We start from the raw sequence: 11,827 nt of genomic DNA, 5'->3' as shown, positions 1-11,827 counted from the left end.
TCCTGCTCTGCTCTGGCTCTAGGCTGGATGCAGGATGCAGGACAAGCTTTCCCCAGCCCTCTTGCCAATGTCTCACAAAATCAAATCCTTGCCAGGCCAAAACCACAAAGTTAGGGAAGTTAGCATCTTTGGGCCTGAGGCGGGGAAACCGAGGCCCTAAGAGGGGCAGGGCCTGGTCCAAGGCCACACAGCAAGGCATGCGGAGACAGGACTGGAACCCGGGCCCTGCCCCCAGACCTGAGGTGCAATACCCTCTTTCCTGCACGCCAGTCCCAGCTCACCTCCCAGGACAGTAGTCACATTCCACAAGGTCAGGGCAGCTCCTCCCTGCTCCCCGGATTGGCCGCAGGCCCCACTCCCCCGAAATTGCTCCTCAGAGGTCTCTAGTGCCCCCCATGGCCCTTGGGACCCCCCAGGACCACTCCCTCCTCATCCTCACTCACGTGATTCTCCTCTTTCCCTCCCCAGCGACCTTCCTGAGTGTGCTTCTGCTCCTCCCTTCACCGAGGTGGTCCCCAGGGCTCTGAGCTGGGCCTCCTCCCTCTCACCTGCACACCTGCCTGAGTGACCTCACTCACCCCCACGCCTGCGGGGTGCTTGCCACCTCAGTGCTGAGGACTGTCACTTCTCCGCCTGCCCCAGCCTCTCCCCTGAAGGTCTCACACACTCTCCAGACCCCTCACATCCTGAGGGAACACAGTAGGGCTTATAGCATGGGGAGAGGACAGAAGGAGTGGGACGGCTGAATCCCCCACCTGAGGTGGGAGTGGGCTCTGTCCACCTGCCTGGTGCCACCCCTCCAGCCCTCTGCACCCCAGGTCCACATGCATGGTGCGCGCACACACACACGTGGTCACACATTGGACTCCATCCCTGGATCACAGGAGCTGTCTCAGCCGTTAGGCTGTCCCCACACCTGGGGCGGCAGCTGGCCTTAGTAATGGCTCAATAAACGTGGTGGTTGGGTCCTCTGGGAAAAGGGGACTCATTGGAGAATCAGTGGAACCAACAGGATGCTGGATAGATGGACAATGGAGAATGAGGGAAGGGGGAGAGAGGCAAGGATGGCTCCCAAATTCTGACTTGGAGTTATAGGGGTACCATTCATCAGAATGGGTCACAGAGGCCGGATGCAGTGGCTCACACCTGTAATCCCAGGCGTAGATCCGTCTTTTGGGAGGCCGAGGCAGGCGGATCACCTGAGGTCAGGAGTTTGAGACCAGCCTGGCCAACATGGCAAAACCCCACTTCTACTAAAAATATAAAAATTAGCTGGGCATGCTGGCAGGTGCCTGTAGTCACAGCTACTCAGGAGGCTGAGGCAGGAGAACTGCTTGAACCCGGGAGGCAGAGGTTGCAGTGAGCTGAGATCATACCACTGCACTCCAGCCTGGGTGACAGTGAGACTCTGTCTCAAAATAAAATAAAATAAGTCACACAGAGGGTGTGTTAGTGGGATAGCGAGCTGTGGGTCTCCCCGGCCTGTCTACAAGCTCGCATCAGCCTCCTCACTGGGTCAAAGGCAGCTGCACACCTCACTGGGGATCCCTCCAAGCCCCTCCACCAGGAAGGACTCAGGTTGGAGGGTCGGGCCCTTCTTGGCCCTGCCACACCCCCACGGAGGTCTCACTGGCTGGGGCAGCTAGCCAGCCTGGCCATCAGGGTCACAGTCAGGAAGGTGTGTGCATCCTGCCGTACCCTCTGACTCGTCATGGTCTGCAGCTGCAGGCACCCACAGGGAGCAAGCTAATGAGGCCTCAGAGGAGACGTACACTCCAGGACTGGACCCCACCACCCCTGGCAAACACGCCATTCCCCCTCCTCCTCCCAAATCCTGAAATCCAGCCTCTGCCCTGGAAACTGTTGCCTTGTTATGAGATCCATAGGGGTGGGAACACAGGGCTTAGATTTATCTTTTCCTGCCAGGTTGCTGGATTCAGGAGCCAAGAAGAGCGATAAAGAGGGAGGTAGAAAACTTGGTGAAGGCTGTGCAGGAGTGAGGGCCCCATGCTGGGCACGTCTTGGAGCCTCCAAATCTTATCTTCAGCTGGGTCCCAGGGCAGTGCCCAGGAGAGGGACGCATGGGTCTCTGCCCTAGTCCCACAGCTCTGCCTGCCTGAAGCGGAGCCACAGGGGCTAATCCTGGGACCCTCCTGCCCTCTGGATAACTTCAACTCCGCTCCACCAAACCCTCCTTTAAACGCCATCCCTCCGTCCCAGCAGACATTCTGCCAGACACACGTGTACCTTTCAATGTTCATCTCTTTCCCGTGTATCTGAGGATGCGTCTGGGTATGCGTGGTGCTTGCACGTGCATGTGTGAGTATGTCTGGGTAGAGGAAAGTGCTGGGAGTTCAGGCATCTATACTCCTTACTGGCGCGGATAGGTGGTGTGTGGGGTATGTGCACATTTGTAAGCACCCATGTTTACAGGAGGGTTTTCAATGCTCTTGCTTGTAGGTGGGGAATGTGTTTATATGCACACATACAAATGTATGCCTCCAGTACATGTGTCAATGTAGACATCAGGATATGTCCTATGCAGCCTTTACTGTCCACGTGCTTGTACATGGGTCACGTGTGTACACATGCTTCCATATAGTAAATGTTTGCATGTATAATGTTGTGTGAGCATGAGTTTGAACATGTATATTACATGCCCCAGTTCTGGCTCACTCTAATCAGAAGTAGGTCTCTAGAAGATGCAGATCCTGGCTGTTGTAGGGTCTGCTAAAATTCTAAGCACATGGCCGGACATGGTGGCTCACGCCTGTAATCCCAGCACTTTGGGAGGCCGAGGCGGGTGGATCACCTGAGTTCAGGAGCTTGAGACCAGCTTGGCCAACATGCTGAAACTCTGTCTCCACTAAAAAAATTCAAAAATTAGCCAAGCATGGTGGCGTGTGCCTGTAATCCCAGCTACTCAGGAGGCTGAGACAGGAAAATAGCTTGAACCCAGGAAGCGGAGGTTGCAGTGAGCAGAGATCACACCACTGCACTCCAGCCTGGGCGACAGAGCAAGACTCCATCTAAAAAAAAAAAAAAAGAAAGAAAGAAAGAAAGAAAGAAAGAAAGAGAAACTCCATCTCTACTAAAAATGTAAAAAATTAGCTGGGCGTGGTGGCGTGTGCCTGCAATCCCAGCTACTCAGGAGGCTGAGGCACGTGAATCGTTTGAACTGGGGAAGGGGAGGTTGTAGTGCACTCCGGCCTGGATGACAGATCCAGACTCCATCTCAAAAAAAAAAAAAAAAAAAAAATCAGGATGGCTGTGATGTGCGGAAAGAAGAGAGCGAGCAGAGTTTCTTGCCCTCCTGCGCCAACCTTGGGCCCTCTTGACCCCAATAAGGAAGAATTTCCCACAGGCCTCCGCGGAGGCCCAGGCTACCCGGAGAACAAACACCACCTATTCCTGCAGAGAGGGGCCGCTGTCCTCCCCTAAGAGGCGGGGGCTGCGCAGGGTGTGGGGTGGAGACAGCTGCTTCCAGCCCAGATAAGGCTGTCCGGCTCAGATTTTCCATTTCCAGGATCCTCCCCCTTGGGTCGCAGCCCCTAAGCCCTGGCCCCATGGCCTGGAGAGGGCTCTGCACTGACTCACTCGGCTCCCTACCCCTACCCCGAAAACTGCAGAGCCAGGAGGGGAGACTGAGTCCAGGAAGAACAGGCACATGTTTAAGGTCTCAGGCAAGCAGGGACAAGTTTGTCCTGGGCCATTGGGAATTGAAAAAGGGGTCTCTGGGGCAGGCCAGGCCCAGCCTGGGTGGCCCTCGGAGCTCATATCCGGACTCTTGGACCTCCGGAAACCCACCCAGAGATGGGAGGAAGGAGGACTGGCCGCTCCTCTTACAACAACAGTCCCTGCACGCACTCTTTCCCTGTGGAGCTTGGCTGCTCCAGGCCAGAGGACCCCGAGACTCCAGGGGCAAGCAGTCACTGTCCCGGGACAGAACTGGGCCTCCAACCGTGGGCCCTGTCCCCTTCGTTCCTCACCCCCTCCACAGCTTCCCACCAAAAGACCTGGTGCCTTCAGTCTGGCCTGGGCCTGCCTCCCCTCCCCCTTCCCAGAGACAGGGCCAGGGAAGGGGTTATTTATAGGCCCTGGCTCAGCCGCCTTCAGGACAAGAGGAGCCCGAGCTCCAGGGCTTTGCTCCCTGGGCCTTCCCCAGGGGCCTCACAGGCCAGGCAGTGTCCGCTTTCAGCCCAGCAAAAGGCTGCGTCAGTCACAGTGGGCAGTGGGGGTGGGGAGGCCAGGCCAAGGCGAGGGGGCTGGGCTGAGCCCTGGGCCTGGAGCCCACTGGAGCCGCTGCAGCCCATAGACCAGCTGGGCTTCCTCAAAAGCATTGTGGAGACTAACTGGGGCTGGGGCTGGCAGGGGAGGTCTTGGAGGCACCAACCCCTCCTCGGCAAGGCCTGGAGGTGCCATCAAGCTGCCGCTTCCCCTATAGCCCCCAGCTGTATCTTGATTTGACAATCTGTTCCAGCTAGGACCCCTAACCCTGACTCATGGGTCCCCTCGCCAACAGGGTAATGCCTGAGGGGGCCATTCAAGGCCCTTCCTAACCAGCCCCCCACCCACCTCTCCAACCCCCCTTTCTCAGCCACTGCTGCCCACAAACGCACAAACACAAAACTCTTTCGCGCTTCTGTGATTGTGCCTGGCCTTCTACTTCTCAAATGGACACATTCCTGCTCATTCTCCAGATCAGGGTCCAGCTTAACCACCCCCTCCTCTGGGAAGCCCTCCCTGATAAAGCCTGTCCTTACCTCCTTACCTCCACTAACCCCACATGGTGTCCACGAGGGCACATCCCTCCTCGCACTCCCCGTCTTCCTCCTCCAAAACAGAGCTTGTGTTTCTCAAGCAGTGGTCTCTGTTTAGGGTGTGTCTGTGTGGGCCACCTGCCCCCCATCAGGCGAGGGGCTCCCTAAAGGGCAGGACCCATCTCCTTGTCCCTCTGTCCCCATCACTCGCCCGCACTCCATCAGCCAATGCTTGATGAATGAGTGAATGAGTGAACTACTGAATAAACCATGGATGACAAAGAGGAGAAGGGAGGGAAGGGAAGCAGGAAAGACCCCTCTGTGTCTCCTGAGCCCACGGTAACCGCGTGGTGTCCCAGTGGGCGGGAAGGCGGCAGGGGCAGCTCAGGCCAGGTCTCGGTGACATGGCTCGGCCCTGGGCAGCAGCCAGATCGGTCACCCTCATTCTTTCCAGATCAAAGTTCCCCCAGGGAACAGCCTGGAACCTGACACTGGCACCGGGAGGGTGGAGCCAACTGGCCCATGCAGGAGGAGGGCACCGTAAGGCCGGGCGCCTGTCCCCAGATCCAGGGACACCAGGCCAGCAGCCAGGAGGGACTGGATACAATATGCACGCTTACTCCAGCCCCAGCTCAGCCCCACCCGATACAGGGCCGCACGGGTAGTGGGAGGAACCCCTGGCTCCAGGTCTTTTTGACTTGGACTCCCCAGAGCTCTAATCCCCCATGGCCAGGGACTCGTTCCCTGCATGGCCACCTCCTGCCACCTCCTGTACCAACGTTGACTCACCCCAGCCCCATCTCCCGAAGCCTCACTTTCAGATGCCCTCCAGGTACTTCCCTCCACCTCCCAGTCTCTGTTTCTCTGTCTTTGCGCCTCACTGTCTTGGCTCTCTGTATTTCTTTTTTTACTTTCTTTATTTTTATTTTTTTTTGGAGATAGAGTCTCGCTCTGTCACCCAGGCTGGAGTGTAGTGGCACAATCTCTGCTCGCTGCAACCTCCACTTCCCGGGTTCTAGCAGTTCTCCTGAATCAGCCTCCTGAGTAGCTTGGGACTACAAGTGCCCACCATCACGCCCGGCTAATTTTTCTTTCTCTTCTTTTCTTTTCTTTTCTCTTCTCTTTTCTTTTCTTTCCACATGTGTGTTTTTAGTAGAGATGAGTTTTGCCATGTTGGCCAGGCTGGTCTCGAACTTCTGACCTCAAGTGATCCACCCACCTCAGCCTCCCAAGCTGCTGGGATTACAGGCCTGAGCCACCACGCCCAGCCTGTATTTCTGTATTCCCCTGAATTATTTGTTCTCTCCTGGGTCCTGTATCCCTTGTTCTCTCTCTATCTTGCTGTGTCTCTAGACATAAAGAACCTCAGTGAGGTGGCATGGTAGCCCTCTCCTCTAAGGAGGCAGCTGTCTTCACGTATCTCCCTCCTCTCCAGGCCCTGGTCCCTACAGCCGGCAGGGAACAGATCACTCCCGACAGTGGGCTGGGGATGGGAGAGAGTGGGAGAGAGACCACATTGCCCCTGCTGCAGCCAGGCCTCCTTGGCAGTCTCAGACTCTTGCGTCTGAGTCTAGTGAGTAGGCAGGGGGGAAGTGGGCAGAGCGTGTCTGGGTCAGAGGGCTGGTGTCCCCAGGCAAGGCCCTGAGTCTGCCACTCTCCGATCCTTTCCCCTTCCACTCTGGCTGTGGAAAAGCATGCCACTGTCAGAGGGAGCATGGACTTCATGCCCCCCACCCTTGTGTGCAAGCTAAGGCAAGAGGGCACGCGTGAGTACACACAGCAGAGAGATCCGCAGGACTCTGGACCCCAGTCACGGCTCACCACTCTTTGGGCCTCAGTTTCCTTATCTGTAAAATGGGGATCATAAATCAGTTCATGTTTGTAAGTCCCTTACAAAGGCACTTATGTCTGATACATAGCGATCTCACAGGCACACACACACACACACACATACACACACACAAATTAATGAATATGCATATATGTTAAAATAAAAACTAGAGGTTGCTTTCACCTTTGTCCTGTTGCCCCAGGCTGAGCTGGACCTAGGTCACCAACAGGTCCAAACAGGCTTGATGTGAGTCGTTGTTATGCAAGTTGAAGAATAACACACAGCTCTAGGGTATGTGCATTTCTGCAGATCTGCTTGTGGAATAAAATGTAGCTAACAGCAGCTGCATCACACACGTAGATAAGTTACAATGCTTCTGATTGAGATCGTGGAAACCATTCCCTCTGCTTCAAACATATAGACACGAGATCTCTTAAAAAGTAATAATGACACAAACATGATCAATAACAAAAGATAGACAGTTTTGTAGACCAAAAATGGAGACTTCTCCTTAAGAGAAAGGAGACAGGAGCTGGCAGGGGACACAGGAGCTGGTATGGGCAATCTCTGGGGGCGGGGACGACAGCAGGGCTGAAGTTGGAGGGGATGGGCCACGGTGTAGATGCCCAGCAGGACTGGGGCCTGAGCCTGGCTGGCACTGGGACCCATGCTGCCAGTTAGTAAGCATCAGCCAGAGTGGCTACACCTCCTCTCCAAGGTCATGGCGAAGACCAAGCCACGTGCCTGTGGCTCAGCAGAGCCACCAAGCTCCCAGGGACTGTCCCAGAAATGCATCACTCACATGAAGTGGAGACCCACAGCAGACATTTCTGAGGAAACCTCTGGCTGGAGCCCAGCCCAGTATCAACCAAGCTGAGGCCACTAACAGATGGCCTTGGTTTTTACAGACTCTCCAGATAACCTCACAACCTGAGAGCGCTGAGGAAGACCAGCCTCATGAGAGCAAACAAACTCAGCAAACAGGGGAACTGATCACTGAGAAAATGGGTTAAGAGCGCCCTGAAAACCGCTTTAAAGAAAGTATCTTTTTTGGCCGGGCGCGGTGGCTCAAGCCTGTAATCCCAGCACTTTGGGAGGCCGAGGCGGGCGGATCACAAGGTCAGGAGATCGAGACCACAGTGAAACCCCGTCTCTACTAAAAATACAAAAAATTAGCCGGGCGCGGTGGCGGGCGCCTGTAGTCCTAGCTACTCAGGAGGCTGAGGCAGGAGAATGGCGTGAACCCAGGAGGCGGAGCTTGCAGTGAGCCGAGATCGCGCCACTGCACTCCAGCCTGGGCAACAGCGTGAGACTCCGTCCCAAAAAAAAAAAAAAAAAAAAAAGAAAGTATCTTTTTTTACATTTTATTTTATTTTGAGATGAGGTTTCATTCTTATTGCTGCAGGAGTGCAATGGCAAGATCTCAGCTCACTGCAACCTCTGCCTGCCAGGTTTAAGTGATTCTCCTGTCTCAGCCTCCCAAGCAGCTGGGACTACAGGTGTGCGCCACGACACCTGACTAATTTTTGTATTTTTAGTAGAGGTGGGGTTTTACCATGTTGGTCAGGCTGGTCTCAAACTCCTGACCTCAAGTGATCCACCCGCCATGGCCTCTGAAAGTGCTGGGTTTACAGGCATGAGTCACTATGGCTGGCCTTAAGAAAGTATCTTTGAAGTCCTCAGAGAAATAAAAAGGGTACAGCAACCATGAAACAAGAAAAGGAAGTCAGGCTCCCTCATAGGTGGGAATTGAACAATGAGAACACTTGGACACAGGGTGGGGAACATCACACCTGGGGCCTATTGTGGGGAGGGGGCGGGGGGAGGTGTAGCATTAGGAGATATACCTAATGTAAATGACGAGTTAATGGGTGCAGCACACCAACATGGCACATGTATACATATGTAACAAACGTGCACACTGTGCACATGTACCCTAGAACTTAACATATAATAATAAATAAATAAATAAATAAATAAATAAACTGCTTAAAAAAAGGAAGTCATGAAATAAGAATAGGACAAATGACAAAGATTCCATTAGAAATCTAGAGAATTAAAATTACAGTAAAATCAAACCTTAAAAGGCAGGTTGAATATCTGATCAAACACAGATGGGGAAAAACATAATCCAGCACTAAAAGATAGAAAATATGGGCCCGGTGCAGTGGCTCACACCTGTAATCCCAGCACTTTGGGATGCCGAGGCAGGTGGATCACTGGAGGTCAGGAGTTCAAGACCAACCTGGCCAACATGGTGAAACCCCATCTGTACTAAAAATACAAAAATTAGCTGGGCACAGTGGCACACACTTGCAATCCCAGCTACTTGGGAGGCTGAAGCAGAAGAATCACTTGAACCCAGGAGGCGAGGTGGAGGTTGCAGTGAGCCGAGATCATGCCACAGCACTCCAGCCTATGCAACAGAGCAAGACTCCATTTCAAAAAAAAAAAAAAAAAAAAAAAAAAATTATGGGTGGTCCTGATATGAGGAAAAGAGAAAGGGAGCAGGAAGTCTGCAAAATACTGCTGAGATAAAGAAGACCTAAAGAAATGGGGAGATAGACCATATTCATGGACCTTAAGACTCAACATTGCCAATTCTCTGCAAATTTATCTATAGAGTGTCACTATCCCAATCAAAATTTCTGGAGGCACTCATTCTTAAAAACAGACTAGTTAATGCTAAAATTTACCTAAAAAAATGTTTAAATAAGAAATATGGGCCAGGCGTGGTGGTTTATACCCGTAATCCCAGCACTTTGGGAGGCTGAGGAGGGTGGATCACTTGAGGTCTGGAGGTCAGGAGTTCAAGACCAGCCTGGCCAATGTGGTGAAACCCCATCTATACTAAAAATACAAAAAGTTAGCCAGTCATGGTGGCAGGTGCCTGTAATCCCTGCCCCTTGGGAGGCTGAGACAGGAGAATTGCTTGAACCCAGGAGGTGGAGGTTGCAGTGAGCTGAGATTGTGGCACTACACTCCAGACTGGGTGACAGAGCAAGACTCTGTCTAAAAAAAAAAAAAAAAAAAGCAGAAAGAAAAAAGAAACACATTGGAGGACAAAACTATTCAATTTTGAGATGTATTATAAAGCAATAATAATCAAGATAGTGTTCTCTCACTGTAAGGATAAACAGGGATATCAATGGAACAGAATAGAGTCCAGAAATAGGCTGACAAACAGTCAGCTGATTTTATCCAATGGTAACTCAGTGGGAAAAAGGATAGTATTTCATATAAATAGTGCCAGAATAATTAGATTACCTGTATGCCAAAATTAAATTTAAAAAACCTTGACCTTTACCTCACATCATACCCTAAAATGAATTTGAAATAAATCATAGACCTAAATATAAGAGCTAAAACCATAATACTTCTAGAAGAAAACATAGGACAAAATCTTTGTGACCTTGAGTTAGGCAAAGATTCCTTAAATGGGAAACAAAAGCAAAATGATAAATAGAACGTTACCAAAATTTTAAAGTTCTGACCTTTAAAGATGCTTTTAAGAAGATGAAAAGGCAAACCGCAGATTGAGAGAAAACATATACAGAAAATTTGTTTAAATATTCAGTTAACAGGGTTGCTAAAAATAAATACATTTTAAAAATAAATTTAAAAAATAATCATGTATCTGATAAAGGACTTGTATCCAGCATGCACAAGGAACTCTTAAAATTCAGTAGTAGGCCGGGCACAGTGGGTTATGCCTGCAATCACAGCAGTTTGGGAGGCTGAGGTGGGTGGATCACCTGAGGTCAGGAGTTCAAGACCAACCTGGCCAACATGGTGAAAACCCATCTCTACTAAAAATATAAAAATTAGCTGGGCATGGTGGCAGGCGCCTGTAATCCCAGCTACTCGGGAGGCTGAAGCAGGAGACTCGCTTGAACCCGGGAGGCGGAGGTTGCAGTGAGCCGAGATCGCACCGATGCACTCCAGCCTGGGTGACAAGAGTGAGACTCTGTCAAAAAACACCACCACCACCTCAGTAATAAAATAAAATCACCTGATTTGTTAATGGGAAAAAGATTTCAACAGATATTTCAGCAAAGAAGATATATGAGTAGCAATAAATGAATAAAATGATGTCCAATATCATTAGACATGAGGGAAATGGAAATTAAAACTATAATGAGATACCAATACACACACACACACACACACACACACCCCTTAAAAACTGACAATACTTAAGTGTTGCCAAGAATACAGAGCAACTGGAATGTTCATCCCATGCTGGTGGAAAAGCAAAATGGTAGAGTTATTTTGGGAAATAAATTGGTGGATTTCTTGCTGAGTTAACCATATACTTAAAACATGACCCGGCAATCTCACTCAGATATTTATCCAAGAAGAATGAAAACGTACGTCCCCACAAAGGCTTGTACACAAATGCTTATAATGCCTATATTCACTATAGTAAACAATTGGAAACAATCCAGTCTATGTCAATGGGTGAATCGATACATTGTGGTACATAGATACAATAAACACTACTCAGCAATAAAAAGAAAAAACAGATGCACGGAATGACATGGATGCTTCTCAAAGGCTTAATGCTAAGTGAAAAAAGATATGAACAAGTACATCTTGTATGATTCCATTTACAATATGTAAGTTCTCAAAACATGATTTCTTAGGTAAAGACCAACATATACGGATCAAAATCAGATGAGTGGTTGTCAAGGAGCAGAGGTAAGGGGTGGAGCAAAGGGGGACTAGGAAAATGCTCAGTTGTTGGAAATGTTCTTTGTCTTTTTTTTTTTTTCAGGTGTTAGAATGAATGTTTTATTGTCATCCAGATGGCATTTGGGTTTATAGTCTTCATACTTTTATATATTTTTTTTTTGTAAATTAAAAAAATTACAAGTTTTAAATAGCCAATGGCTGGTGATGTTTTCAGAAAACACGATTAGACTAATTCATTCATGGTGGCTTCAAGCTTTTCCTTATGAGCTCCAGAAAGTTCACCCACTTTTTGTCCCTTCTTAAAAAAACTGGAATGTTGGCATGCATTTGACTTCACACTCTGAAGCAACATCCTGACAGTCATCCACATCTGCTTCAAGGAATACCACGTTGGAATACTTTCCAGAGAGGGGATAAAGAAAGGCTTGATCATTTTGCAAGGCCCATATCACGTGGCTGAGAAGCCATCTACTACAAGTTTATCGCCTGTGGCATCCAAGGCTTCCTAAAAAGCAACCTCGCTCTCGACCTGCTTCACCAT

General features: G+C 50.4%; 1 pseudogene; it reads right to left on the bottom strand.

Moving 5' to 3' along the window:
* Positions 1-11,045: 11,045 nt before the first annotated feature.
* On the bottom strand, positions 11,046-11,827 carry LOC114673224 (thioredoxin pseudogene; annotated as a pseudogene).

Source organism: Macaca mulatta, chromosome 16, assembly GCF_049350105.2.
Source record: "Macaca mulatta isolate MMU2019108-1 chromosome 16, T2T-MMU8v2.0, whole genome shotgun sequence".
NCBI lineage: Eukaryota > Metazoa > Chordata > Mammalia > Primates > Cercopithecidae > Macaca > Macaca mulatta.
The sequence above is the reverse complement of the archived record's forward strand: the minus strand, read 5'-3'. Positions and strand labels throughout refer to the sequence as shown.